Source organism: Talpa occidentalis, unplaced genomic scaffold (assembly GCF_014898055.3).
Source record: "Talpa occidentalis isolate TD23 unplaced genomic scaffold, MPIMG_talOcc4v2.1 talOcc4.10, whole genome shotgun sequence".
NCBI classification, from domain to species: domain Eukaryota; kingdom Metazoa; phylum Chordata; class Mammalia; order Eulipotyphla; family Talpidae; genus Talpa; species Talpa occidentalis.
In genome coordinates, this window is record NW_023600993.1 from 98176902 (window position 1) to 98191616 (window position 14715).

General features: G+C 54.5%; 1 long non-coding RNA gene across 1 annotated transcript; it reads left to right on the forward strand.

Annotated features, from left to right (window-relative positions):
- Positions 1–11312: 11312 nt before the first annotated feature.
- On the forward strand, positions 11313–13846 carry LOC119254542 (uncharacterized). The gene is made up of 3 exons (XR_005127301.2): positions 11313–11487; positions 11810–11953; positions 13520–13846. It is a non-coding gene; the product is annotated as an uncharacterized LOC119254542 (long non-coding RNA).
- The last annotated feature ends 869 nt before the right edge of the window (positions 13847–14715 follow it).

The following is a 14715-nucleotide window of genomic DNA, read 5'->3' on the forward strand; positions in this document are numbered from 1 at the left end:
CTACCGCATCTGCTTTATCCACACATCTGTTGTCAGGGATTTGGGTTGTTGGTTATCCTGCTGTTGTGAATAGTGTTGCAATGAACATACATAGGGGGCATATAATTTCCAAATTAGTGTTTTCATATTCTTAGGGTAAACACCCAGAGGTGGAGTAGCTGGATCCTATGGTTGTCCTAGTTTTAATTTTTTGAGGAATCCCCATAGCGTTTTCCATGGTAGCTGTACCAACCTACCTTCCCACCCACAGCATACCAGGGTCCCTTTCCCTCCACACCCTCCTCACTGACACTAATTTGAACACCCCACTCGGTGTTTGTGTAGATGACAAAGCTGCTTAAAGTGGCCTGAGTGTGGAATTGAATTCTACTATACACATGAATGAATGTAGTTTTCACTGTTTGAAGAAATGTTGCATGTTTCAGGCACGAAACCATGGGGAACACCAAGAGAAGGTGGTACTTTGTTTTGCTTGGTACTTGACAGGTTGTTTATGGGTCTGAAAACTCACATGACCAACATCAAAGTCTCTCGCGGCATCTGTGTTCTCCAAAGAGTGCAACTGCTCATTCTTTGGCGGCTTCATCCTCACATTTCCATGTCCAAGTTCAAGCCTCTGATGACTTAATTTCCCCTTCCAGTTTGTTCACACCAGAGCATTTGCCTGTTGGATTGTGTTTTATTTTATTATCCTCTCCTTTCTCTTCTCTATATATTACAGTTGAGATATAATGTTGCCTAAAAATATGCATGTTGGTAAGTTATATTATCTGTGAATTTCATTTCTGTTGAGTAAAAGGGAGATTATAAAATATTTTTTTTAGAAACCAGGGATTGGCACTGCTAGAGTCACGAACCACCAAATCAGTAATGTTCTCTTCCACCGGGAACCCACATTCTCACTTAGCGATACCTCCGAGCCCTTTGCCAGCTGGAGCCTAATTTTACAATGACAGAGGGTCCTTTCTGCCCCCATTCCCATTCAGCTGTTCTTTGCAGGAGCAACACCGCCTCTTAAGGAGTCTGCTGGGACCAATGTAATTTTTATGCCGCATCCCTGGGCTCTGCGAGCTCTCCCGGAGCGGTGTCTACCAGTGCGAGTGTGGCTGCTGGCTCCTGTGGGCCCGAGGGGCAGACCGGGGGCTGCTGCCAGATTTAGGTCCCCGCCTGATGAGCAAGTAATTTGTTTCATCCATAGGAGACAGAGCAACAATCAAGAAACAAACAAACACATTTTTTAAACTGGCAAAAAAAAGCTTAGTCATGCAAATCAAGGGAGAGAAAAGAGCCTCATTCACATTCTGTAGCATCAGCGGGGCCCTGGCCCCTCCACCAATTTCTATGAAAACAGCCCGCCTGGAACAGCCAACAGCCTGGCCCGGAATGCTCATTAATGAAGGTTTGTCCCAACCCGAGTAAACACCACCCGTTCCCAGGACTCCGAGAGGCAGAGAGCTCAGCAGAGGTGAGCTGGGTCGTTGGCTGTGGCACAATGTGGGTCGCTGGAGATGTAATTGAGTCCCCGGCAGGGGCAGGCTCCCAGAGAGCCACCGGCTCGCGCAGCGGGGACAGTGACTTAGCAGCAACTGAGGTCTCTTGGATACCAGGCCTGGCCAGCTCCTGATCCATGGGGCCTCTGACATCACTTGGGGCTTTGTGATGCAAAGTGACATGTTGTCTGAGGGCACAGGAGGGACCAGTGACTGAGATGCTTTTGGGGCGTGCCCCTAAGTAGACACAGTTTTAATCAGGTAGCTGGGAGTTGGTGTTAAGCAAACAGGTAGACATAGAAATGACTGTCATGGAGGGAGTTGGTCAGCTTCATAGAGCCATAGAAACAGGAGGCAGGGAATGCCGGGCAGGGCCACCGGGGGAAGTACCAGGGTGGCTGAGGAGGCAGAGGGAGCCTGGCGCAAGCCACGATTGGGTTTTCTGTGAGAGGGAGCCGGCGAGGCAGGGGGAGCAGGCTGAGGATGGGCTAGCTTGAATGGCGGCTGTGCGCCTGGCTGCAGGGCTGTCCCAGGATATCTTGTAGCAGGCCTTGGGGCAGAGGGAGAGTGGCCCAGAGTGTGTGAGGCTGGGAGGGAGGCTGGGGTGTGGGGTCTGGATGGGGGTTTGTATTTAGAAAGCACACTCAGGGAGAGTTGATCACTATCTCTTGAGAGTGACTAGCTCTGGGAGGGCCAGTCCCTCAGGGTCAGCAAGGCCCAAGATGTCAAAGCATTAGAATATAGAAAATGTCAAAGCATTGGTTAATATAGAGACAGAGATAGGACGTCAACACACACACACACACACACACACACACACACACACACACACACTCACGGACACACATGAATAGCTGGGTTAAAAATGCCTTTCATTCCTGTAAGTAGTAGTTAGATCACTTTCCCCCGAGCACCTCTTATTGTACAATGGTGTTCTTTAATTGCAGGAACACTTGAGAAATTGCAGGGATGAAGTTAAATAAATCTGAGCATTATAATTACGCATTATGCATATATTCTGCCTTTACATCTTATTTGGAAAGTGCAAAACCAAACAGAAAAAGAAGCCCAAAAGCTGGGCTTCCGGTGGACAGGACCAGAGGGGGACGAGAGGAAGGCATCGGCGTGGCCTCTGCGGCACCAGAGCCCATCCCAGGCTGCGACCTGGGCCAGGAGATGGGGGCAGGTGTTCGCTGTGACAGCCACACTTCCCGCTCCGCACTCGGAGCCCAGCCTCCCCAAAGGGAGGCGGAAAGCAGCAGCCTTGGCTCAGCTGCCCTGGGCCAGCCCTGGACAACAGCATGGACATCAGGGCTGGCCTCACACCGGCCAACAGCAAGCCCTACCTGCCCAGAGCGGGAGCTTTCGCTGTCCTGAAAAGATGCTTTCCAGATGCGCTGGTCCCAGCCTCCACCCCACTCTATCCCCCTTTCTTCACTGACCATCCTTCTGTGCCACAGACATGCCAGGCTCCTGAGCAGGCTCTTATCCTGATCCCTTGCCCTCCGTCTGGGCTGCATCCCTGCTCTCGGTGCGGGTCGCTTCTCACCTTCCAGAGCTCCACAAGCATCAAAGCCCTTCCTGGCCCTGTGCGCGGTGACCGCCTCCTTCCTAGCACGTCACCCAGTTTCTTTTCCAGGCGCCTCTCTCCACCGCCTGCAATGACCTTGAGGACGTTTCTTTGGGGTCATCTCGCTCTTCCTACTTGAGTGCGTGTTCCATGGATGGGGGACCTGCCTGTCCTACTGAGCTGTGTGCCCAGCACCCACAGTGGCCCCCAGCACGGGGAGCTGCCTGCTCTCTGTCTGGGGGTGATTCAGAGGTCAGCCTGGGACTGAAGTCCTGGCTCATGCCCCTGCCCACTGACTGTGGGACACGATGTCCACTCTCTGGGTCAAGCTTTCCTCCTCTGTAATGGGTTGAGACCAGAGTCCTCACTTCTCGGGACCCCCGGGGGACTCAGAGACAGCGGGAGACAGCAGGACATACATCCGAGGGCTTTGCCACTTTGAGATGGAGACGGCAGATTGTTCGCACCCGGGGGTCAGGCTGGGCCTGGAGGGGGAGCCCACATGGGACACACACGTATACAGGCACCAAGTGTTTGATTACCTGCAGCTTCCCTGAGTGAACAGCTAATGCTCTCTCGGTGCGGTGCGTGGATTCACCACTCAGTGTGGTAGGACTTGATATTATCACCATTGCCTTTGTACAGATAGGGAAACTGAGGCACAGGGAGGCTTGATCACCTGCCTGAGGTTGCCCAGGGGCCAGGTGGAGGGGCTGGGACTTGAAGGGAGGCAGCCTACTCCTTCCATGACATTCTCGATGTATTTTTCTCTGCACCTTCTACTTCCTCTCCCAGCAGGCCTGTGGGTGGAGCAGATTCCACCTGGTGAAAAGCCCGGTGGAGGGAAACACACTTTATCACTGAGTTTGTGCAGAGGCCCGGCTTGTGGGACTTGGTAAAATCTGTAAGAATAGCTTTGGTAAACCACATCATTCTCCAGGGAAACTCTTTTGACTTGGCAATGAATAGGCGAGTGTGTGAGGAAGCTTTCACCCACGTAGCCGGATGAGACGCGCTCCAGGGCCTGGTGGGATGGAGTGCACTGGGAGCGCCCGAGGGGAAGGCTCCCACCAACAGGGCCACATGTGCTGAATTTCCCCCCAACTTGGCAAGGCCAAGTTCCCATTATAGTACTTGCACCCAGCAAAGCTGCACTCAGCTCTGAGCCACAGAAACCAGATCTGGGGCTTAACAGGTGGTTGTTGGTCTTATTCTGATTCATCGGCCAGGGAGCGGGTGGTCTGGGCTGAGGCCGGGAGCCACGTGTTGTCACCAAGGGCCTGGCTTGGGCACCTTCTGCTCTCCATGCTCAGCCGGAGTCTGGACACCCGGGGTGTCCCGTGGCTGCCGCAAGCTGCCCCGGCTCAACCACTGGCCTGCCTGCAGCCAGGGGGCGGGAGGAGGTGGGAAGGAGGAAGTGAATCAGCCAGGAAAAGGACATTTTCCCAGGATACCCTCCAGGTCCTGGCTAGAAAGGGGTTCCCGGCATAGTGCAGAGGGGCTGCACAAGGCTTAGGGAGCTCGAGACCATAGGGACGCACTGGGTAGTCCCCTGGCCTGGCAGCCCAGGGAGCCCGCTGAGAGGTTTTACGTTTGTGGGCAGAGGACACACAGCTCTTCTCAAAGGTACATAATTCACGTCTTCATAAACATGAGGTCTCCTTTTGAGTAAGGAAGACACCAAAACCACATGATTCTGCCTGCAAATGTTCTACCTGCACTCTGACTCACCCCAGTTAACCATCGTGGGGCTCAAATTCAACAGAGACTTTCCAAGCCTCCACCCTCCTTGGGGTGCACAGACCCGCTCTCTGCAGCGGCTGTTCGTGCTCTTCTGTGGCCGGTGCCCATCACCCCAACTGCTGGTGTCCTCGGTGGGCAGGGCCCCGCTGTCCTCCCTCTGAGACAAGTCACCAAGGTATTTAAAACCTCCTTGCTGGCCAGGGAGCCTGGGATTGTCCTCCAACAGCTCCAGCCTGGACGCGAACCCAGAGATAAATCATATCTCCTTAAAAAGCCACAGCAGCCCATTATTTCTGCTTGAAAACACCCCTGGATCCTGACCGGGGAGCCGTTGACAGGCCCTGGCTGTCGTGCTCAGCTCTGCGTAACACTGCAGTCAGTGGGTCGACTTGTGGAATGAGCAAGCTGGTGGCTTCAGAGGGAGGGTGAATAATGTGCCTCCCCCGCATCCAGGATCGGGGCAAGGCATTGGAGTCTGGCTGCAGAAGAAGCAGGAGCAGCTAGTCTGGGGGTCTAGCCCGTGTGGGGAGCTCCACTCGTGCTGGCTTGACCTGGGGAGGAGCCAGGGTGGCTGGTTGTGTTTTGCAATAGCCTGCACTGCTTCTGCTGGTGAATAGCAGCCTTGTGTGACAAACTTAGCTCAACTGAAACAATTTTTATTAAGATTTATTTATTTATGCATGCAAGTACTGGGGTACAGGCCAGAAGTGTGGGGCATAAGAGGATTCACCAGAGAGTGGGGAGCAGAACAGGTGGACTGACTGAAATACACTGCTGAGGGGAGCAGCTGGCAGGACAGGAGAGGTCTGCTGCACCGTGTGGGTATCTCCCTGGCTGGGGATTGAACTTGTGCTGCAGTGGCTGCCGATAGCGTCACAGAGCTGCGTCTTAACCCCTTGCGCCACCAGGGAAGTCCTCAAACAGTTCTTATGGATATTTTCACCCAGAAAAAAATAGCGAACCACCAGATGCCCATCACCTGGATTCAAACTCTTCCCCCACCTCTTTCCACCAATGTATTTCACAGCAAATCCGGATGGCGTGTGGACATTTTCTAACAAGGCTGCAATGTCCTTCTCACGTCTATGCTCACATTCCTACATTTGTCTCCCCTAATCTCTTGACCATGATAATTGCTCCTCACAATGCTATGCTGGCGGACTAGGGGTGCCTTGGGGTGAGAGAGCTACAGTGACTACGCCTGTGGGGAGAATCCAAACACTAACAAGGATGCACACAATGGCGCTTCCATTAAAAAAATTAAAATGAGAAAACTGCTCTCATATGAAGCTGCTCCTATCAGGCTGGGAAGTGGAATGGCAACCTGACTTTGGAAAGATGGTAAATGCCGGATACTGATCACGTAAGCTCTGACTGTCAACAGCTCAGCCGAGACCAAAGGCACCTTACAATGGTCTGAAATTGCAGTCGTTTCTATCATAAAAATTCAAGAGACAATCTCCAGTGTGAGAGGGACAGACTTGAGGAGACGGCTGTCACCTTGATGAAGGTTTTTAAGTGGGAGAAACCTGGAGAGAGAGAACCCTCCCCTGGACAGTGGGAAGTGACAGGAATGGCCAAGCCTGAGGGTATCCTCGGCTTCCCGGCTGCTGGCGAGTGCACCCCAATGTCCAGGCCTGGGAAGTCCATCCAGGACCCGCTTCTCACACCCCTGCTTAAGGAAACCTGGAGAGAATCCATGTCCTTGTCTCAGGAGGAGTAAAAAGGTAAGAGTGACTAAAGCCAATGACAGCGATGAGAGGGATTCCCAAGGGAGAACAGAACAAAATGTCTCCCAATAATCCATGTATGTCTACTTGTCAGATATTTTTTTCTTTTGGTGGCTACATGTGCTTGGAAAATCACAGCAGATCTGCACTCAAGTAATGTATGTCAAGGGAAAAAAAAAAGTAATGTCATCTCAATGACTAGAGAAAAAAATGGCAGGTGACCAACTCCTAGAGTCACTCTCCTTTTGTGGCTGGGACTGCTTCCAGGTCCGTGCAGTGGGGTGCCACCCCTGGCCGGGCGTCAGCTGCACATGTTGGCCACATCATTTTGGGTGTCCAGACATGAGCTTCGCATAGATAGCTGAGACCCCAATTGTCTTATTGCAGGTGTTAACCTGAGCAGGCCGTGGTGCAAGTCTAGCCCTGCACCCGTGCCCCTATAATCTAGCAACTCACTTCTCTCTGACCTCACCTTGATTCCGGGGCTGCATTAAAGGACCAGGATTTCAATTTGAAGAACCTGATTTCGAGAAGGGCCATATTGCAGAGTCCACAAGGGAAGGCCAGGGTTTCCTGATCTGCCCCTTACTGTAGTGTGGCCCCATGCAGGAGACCAGCGGTCTGTGGTGGCGAGGACCAGACAACTCAAGCAAGAAGCCTCCAGCAGCAAGGGGGCTGGTGGGCTCAGGTCCTGACATATCCCGGAGGTAAAAGGCTTTGGGGATGATTTGTTCAGGCTGGGGCTCAGTTCCCCTGACCTTTTCTTGTTCCTCCCTCTTTCCAGGATCAGTCCTGATTTCAGATTACCTTCTCTCACGGCGGGAAGAAGCTCTCAGGATCCTGTGAGCTGCATCCACACGCACAGAGGACCTCAGGAGAGCCAGGGAGCCTAGGCAAGCATCTCCTTATCTACCTTTGCTCTCCTGGGCAGGTGCATGTCCTTGAACCAATCAAGGGCGGGGGTGGGATGAGCTTACTGGTTAGGGCAGTCACGGCCCACTCCTGGTGCCACTAGGCTACTGGGCTAGGAGATCACGGTCACGAGGTGAAGGGTCACGTGACAAGTAGCTGCCTGTATTCTCTCAGCAGGAGCCCATGGGGAATAGCACTGGATTATTTTCTTTGACAAAACAAGAGCAATGATAATGACAATCATAACCTTCTCCTTTCAACCTTGTCATGTTGTCTTAATAACCAAATGAGATCATGGGAGACAAAGCGCTTTGGAGCCAGCAAGGCCCTGTGTAACTGTTAGCCAGAGGAGCAGATGTCGTGGTTGTTACGGTTATTAATATTAATGCACCAAAATTCATTTGTTTACTGTGAAATTGGTTCTTTCAGGATGAAGGAGTGCTTGGTGTCATATATCTCAATCAAGAAAACTGAAAATTCTGTTTCTTTATTGTAAAATCAATATTGCATGAAATTGACTTTTAAATTAAAATTAATTTTCACTACACAAGCAGTACATAAGTATAGTTCCCCTAAGAAAATCAGAGCATTAGAGACAAGTCCGAGTCTCTGTTGACTCCCAGGCTTCCACTTGCCCATGCGTACCCACTGATATCAGCCGGGTGTGAGGAAAACCCCGGCAGGCGGCTGTCTTTATGGTTACTCAGATAAAATCTGTAAATATTCATTCTTTCAGCAAACACTTGAGTACCACCCTGGGCCAAGTCCCACTTGCATGGAGCGTGCATCCTACTGGATGAGACAGGAAAGGAGCAAATAAACTCATTGGAGCAGAAGCAGAGGGTCCTAAAAGAGAGCAGCCCCAGCAGGGGCATGGCAGGTGCAGAGGCCTGAGGGGGGAGGTGCTGTAACCTAGGGAGTGCAGGCAGGGAGGGCTCCCGGCTCCCGGTTGGACTCCAGAGGCCTGGATCAATCAGGATATTCACCTGCATGTGTATAGGTCATAGGGCACAGTGCTGCTTTGTGGGTTTTAAAATACATGCATGTACAGGTGTGTATATGGATGTGTCTCTCTGTGTGTACAGTATTCCTACCCTCTGCACTGCCTCTTTCTCATGGAGGGGCCAGGGCCTCCATGCACATCCCCAGTGTACACAGCATTCGCCAGGGAGGGTGGGCCCTTGCTGGGTTAGCCCCTCCTGTTGATGGGTACCTTGGGGAGCTCACACTTTCTGCCATCCATCTCCTTGTTACTCACGGATCTTATCCCTGTCTCTGTGAGACAGACCACCAGGGGGTCATTTCAGAGACAGAGAACTTTGCCTGCTTCCTTCACTGAGGGGCCCACAGACTAGGCTCCCCCAGACAGGTCTCAGCAGGCCTCTGGCAGTCGGGGAATGAGGCCTCCTGTCCCAGCCACAGTGCTGGGGCAGGAGGCATTGTGGCAAGCGCACTTAACAGGGGCCTGGTCGGGTGACTTCTGCGCAGACAGAGGAGATTGAAAAACTCTCTGGCGACTTTCCAGAACTGTCCAGAGTGATTTAGCAGAGCTAAACACCTGTGCCAGCCTAGGCCAGGGGCAGGGCCAGGCCAGGGGCGGAGTCCTGCTGCGGATGGGCCTTCTGCAGGTGTGTCTCTCTTCCCTTTAGGGATGCTTCACTCCAATCTTTCCCACAACCCTCACGAACAATTCTGAGTAGAGTCTGCACAACTGTCATGCCCACAGGTTCTTCAATAAACTCGGCTGAAAAGGCCGTGCTGGAGAATTTGCTCCGGGAATAACGCTACCCAGGGACTCCTACTCTGCCTCTCCAGGGGACCAGACCTCCGAGGGGCTGCCCTGCCCCAGGAGTAAACGGCAACACCATAGCAGGGCAGGAGAGCGAGCGCAGAAGACGAGACACGGCTTCCAGTTTCCGCTGCACCAAGGGCGCTGTGCACCTGCCTGTGAGCACATTTGTATTCTGTGCAGGCTCCGCAGGTGATGTGGCCGGGCCAGCAAGGAGAGCAGCCCTCGCGCTCCTGAGCGTCTCCCTCACTGTCGCCGGCCCCCCTGCTCCCGGTTCCTCCTCGCAGTAGCGGGAGGCCATGTCTGCAAACACAGGCCCCTCAGTGGCCGCCCCCGGGGCCCTCCATGCGCTCCTGGGGCGCCTCCCCCCCGAGTCAGCGCTTCTCCAGCCTCGCTGTTCCCCACTGCCCCTCGGGCGTCTCAGGATCAGACACCCCGACAACGGCTCCTGGACTGTCCGCGCATCTGGGCTTTCGCACGCCGGGGGAAGCTCTCCCTGCACCCCTGAACCCCCACTCCCGGGCCGCGCCGCCCTGCCGGAGGCCCTGCAGCCTGGAGACACCTGGGCGCTGCCCGCAGCGGAGAAGGGGCGCCTCCGTCGTGGGGAGACGGTTTTTCCCGCCGAGGGACACGCTGACCAAGGATGCTATTATTTTCCTGAAGCCCCTAATTTTCTCATCTGTGGCTCCCCAGCGCCCCCGGGGCCCTTCGCGGGTCCAGGCTCGGGGGACGCTGCGCGGGTCCGTCCAGCGCCGCGGAATGAGCGCCCCCCGCCGCGGCGCCCTCCCGGCCGGGGTCACCCCGCTGTCCACGGCCCGTGTCTCCCCAGCCTGGCAGCTCTTGGCGGGTGTTTCCTGGCGCCCAGAGCTCCTTCTAAGACAAGGGGAGCCCGGAATGTCCGAGGAGGGGCGAGTGGGGGAGGAGCAGCGAGGAGGGGGCCCCCTCCAGTCCTGTGCCACCCTCAGGTGGTGACCTGACCCCAGCCGGCAGGGCTCCCGGGTGGGGGACTTTAGGAGGGGCTTTCACCCCTCCCTTCAGGGAAAGGCAGAGGCCCCAGGAGGGGCTACAGTGCCCAGAGGGCTCCCTGAGGGCCCCCCCAGAGCCCAGGTCCTCCCCCCAACCAGCTCCCCCAGCTTGCCCATGTGGGGTCCCGGGACAGCTGACTAATGTGGGAGAATTTCAAGTCTTGAGCCAAAACGAAGGTCGAAGTCAGCGCCTCCCCGGAAACTTCCCTTGCTCCCCAGAACGCGCTAGACAGGCTGGGTAAAGACCCGTGTCCCCCAAAGCTTGGGGAGAAGGTGGGGGTTTAATACAAAGGACCATTTCACACCCTGGTTCTTAGAGGTGGGGTTCTCCCCTCCCCACCTGGGGCACCTGCCCCTTCCTGCCCCTGCGGCTCTGAGGGGCCAGGACCTGTGGGCCACTGGTGTCCCCAGGAATTCAGAGGCTCCCCAAGCCCCAGGCACGCCAGACGCAGCGGATGCCCGGGGTGACCTCTGACCCAAACGGCCAGTGGGGTGGGGAGCCGAGGGCCGGTGCAGGTCTGCGTGTGATGCTGGGGGACAATGGGCCCTTTGTGACGAGCTGGGGGGTGGGGGCAGGAGCCAGGGGCTTCGTTGCAGGCTCAGGGCCACGGGCCTTAGGAGCAGGTTCAGAAAGCTCCCCGGAGGCCAGGCCCAGCCCAGCAAAGCGGCGCTGAAGTCAGTCTCTGGAGATGGCGGGACGGAAGGGCGGGTGGGGGCAGGTTCAGCCTCCAGCAGAGAGGGGGTGCAGGAGCCGCCGGCCGGGTGGGGGCTCGCGCTGAGTCCCCGTGGGCGGCAGGAGGGGCAGGGCGGCTTCAGAGGCTTCAGGCTTCCTGGCTCCTTGGTTTGTTTGCTGGCGTTTTCCCGAGAGGAAGTCTGGGCATCTGACCTCTGACCCCACGAGCTTTAGTGCTCTGAGGTCCCTGATGTGGCCTTCCCCATGTGGGTGCGGGGGACGAGGGACAGGCGTCCACGAGCCACGAAACGGGACTCGGGTCCCACCCGCACGGCCTTTCCCGGGCTTGGATCCTTGAGGGCAAGTTTGCCATTGAGGAAACTGCCTGTGCCATGACCTTAATTTAATATTTCCTGCAAGCCAGACCAGCTCCGCTTGACTTCAACAAACCCATTCACTCCGGCGCCGCCTGGGTCAGCCTCATCCCGTCTCAGTGGAGTTTAATGAACAAGCTGAAGTTTTTCCCTGATATACATCACTGTGCAATCTCACCTGGTAACCCCAGACACGCTCCCACACTCGCTGTGTGCAAGCTCCCTAGCGGCCGTGACATTGAATCCCAGCCGCAGAAGTGGGAGGCCTGGAGCCTCCCCAGGTGGGAGGCCTGGAGTGGGTTGACCTTCTTTTTCACTGCTCTGTCACCTTAGGACACTGCTGTTGTCCACCCAGGCCGGGGCCCACAGGTCACATCATGCAGGAGGGAACATACCCTCATTTGAGGGTGCACTGGGGCGGGTACTCCAGCTGTAGGACGGGATGGGAAATTCAGGGTAGCTGTGTGTGGAGCTTAACATGGGGTTTCTTACATTGTGTGAAGGGGATGGTAGATCTAGCAACTGCTGTCCCTTCTGTGGACTCCCACAAATCATCTACTGAGCCCCCAGAGCACACTTCCAAGCTTGTTGATGATGTGCCAAAGGAACTTACATCGGTCCACTGCCTCCTGCAGTAGCCACAGCAGGTGAATTGGCTGATGTCTGTAATTTACCATCTTGGTTTTGCAGGGTCACAACGTGGAGCCCTGTAAGCCAGTCGGCCCCATCCCACATCTACTCTCCCCTGAGTGAATGCAGCTGTGGAGGGCGGAGCTCTGCCTCCTCTGAGTTATTATAAATCACAAACGTGATGCCCCAGAACTGACGCTGCCCCTTCTTAATGACCCAGTCACCAAGGACAATAAAAACAGTCTGGGGTTTGTGAAGCTGTTGTTCAAACGGGCCATTTACAGGCACTTGGGGACATGTGGCCGCTTCTGCCTCAGCATCATTATCTGAGATGTGTCTGGAAACGGTGATCCCAGATGCCTTCGAGACAATTGGTCGAGATGGCTGTTCACTAAGTCGAAGCCAAAGTCACAATTGTGGGTCTACAGTTTTGTGGGTCTACAATTTATCTAGAAATTCCTCCCAAAGAATGCAGGAGCGATTCACAATCACATGGGGACTGTCCACTGGGTCTCGGCCCCGCCTCTCCCGCCAGCAGCCTGCCCCTGGAGGGGAGAGCCATGTGGGCAGCCGTCTCCCTTCCAGCCACTGCTGCCAGGTCTGTATCTGGACCACCAGCCAGGGAGGCGGAATCAGCTCCTCCGACAAACGGAATTACAGTATCATAAACCAGCAGCTGGCCGAGCTGGTGGAGGTCAGAGAAAGTAACAGAAGAGTCACAAAGCTGGTTAGCCAGGATCCAGGGATATTTGCTTCCTCATCCTGAGCACAGCCTCTTAGCCCACGCAAAGTAGGGACCCCACACCTCACTTAGCCCAGAGCAGTGCCCTTGAGCTTGGGGACCTTCCCTGTCATGTCTCCATCCTGCTCAACTTGCCAGTAAATCCTGACCCTCCCCCGTCGGGAAGCACGGGACTCTCAGCTGAGCCAAGACTGGGGACCATCTCCGTTGTTATTAATTGAATTGCCATTTGCCCAGCCTGCCATTTCATTCTCAGAGAGCAGTTTAATAGCCTTTTTATAATTTGGATCATCTCAATGTCACATGTTTGAGACGGAGGCATGAATGGGCGAGGGCGTCTGTCGTGTGCTTCATTTAATTAAAATCACTTGTTCCTACAATAATGGTGGGTTAAACGGGGAGCCTTGGTTCCCCAGGTCCAGAGCGGAGGTGTAGTCAGTCTACCTTAGTGGCGGATGGAGCGCCATCTCCTGCACACCCGCGGGCGCCCTGAGGACCTGTCCTGGGAAGCGGGGAGCTTGGAGAGGACCGCCTCTGGGAGCCGCCCACGTGACCGTTACCTTTTGCTCTCACTCCTCAGACTAATCTACTCTGACAGTTTTCTCTCATATTAAAAGAAAAGGAAATGGAAGTTGTCAGGGGATGATTCTCGAACGAGATATCCAAGGGGCCCGCAGGACTCTCAGGACCCCCGGGGCTGGCAGTTCCTATTAGTTCTGCCCACACTCCCTGCCCGTATTACATAGGCGTGTACATGTCAATGTACGTGTTTTTTCTTGTTTAACTTGAATCAAAGTGATAGCACGTGCTTTCACGTGACACTATTATCCCACTTTTACAGATGTGGAGACTTGAATGGGGAGAGAAGAAACAACTTGTTCCTCACTCTGGATTCAGGATTCATTTCCTCGGAGCCAGGAAAAGCCAGGCCTGGCCCAGAGACAAAGAACTGAGGCTGAAACGTGAGAAGGAGACATAAATGCTTATTGCATTTGCAGCTGAGTTTGGGGGAGCCTATTATGCAACCGCATCGGGACTCTCACTAGCTGTGACAAGCCTGGCGGTGACCCCGCACCAGTGTTTGACAGCATCCAGGCTGATGTGTTCTCAGGCCAGTGCAGACAGCTCACCGTCCCTCACACCGCTTTGCCGCTGCCTGACCCCCTTCATTGTCCGTGGTGGGGTTGGGGGTGTCGCTGACCTGCGTGTTGTGTGGGCACAGGTCCCAGGGGTGGGCAGAGGCTCTTCTCTGAGCTCAGTGCAGCTCTCACTTCAGACACTTGCCCTATTTTTGGGTGTGTGTTTTATTTTTCTCTAATCAGAGACTCAAGGGCCCATCCAGTCTGCTAATGCCGAGACTGTCGGGATATCATTATGTCAGTTAATTTTTTGCTTTTCAAACTTTTTTCACTAGGCATTTGTTAAACTTGGAGCTGGCCTTGAGAATGGTGGTGAGTCTTCCCTTCAGCTCAGACATATTGTTTCCTCGTTGTTGCCTGTTGAGCCGTCACTGGAGAACCCACTGGGGTCCTGGATCCACACATGCCTGAAACTCACATGGTCCTGGAGTTCTCTGTCAATTCCTTTAAATTCTTTCTAAACGTGAGGATGGGCTGTCTTTTATCTGCAATCAAAGGTCCGTGACTCAGGCTCATATGAACGTCTGGGGAGTCCTGGATAAAGAAAACAGGTCATGAAAATGACTCGTTCGCCCAGGATCTGGATGGGGTGTAAGGACTGAGCAGGCCTGTGGGCCTTTCCTTCCAAATGGGACACTGCATTTGTTCCCTTGGATGCACAGCCAAGCCCGAGAACTCTTTCTCGTGGGGAAAGACTCCTAGGAAGAGTCCTTCATGGGTGACAACGGAAAGGGACCATTTGTATCCAGCTCTCGGGCTGAAAGTCTGAGTTTTTACATTAAATCAACACGAGCTTCAAACCCCTTGAGCTGGTGTCTTAGGGCAAAGAGCCGGGGTGACATCTCATTCCATGTCCAACAGTCCATCTTCCTTCCGCCCGCTGCAAGGAGGTGGGAGA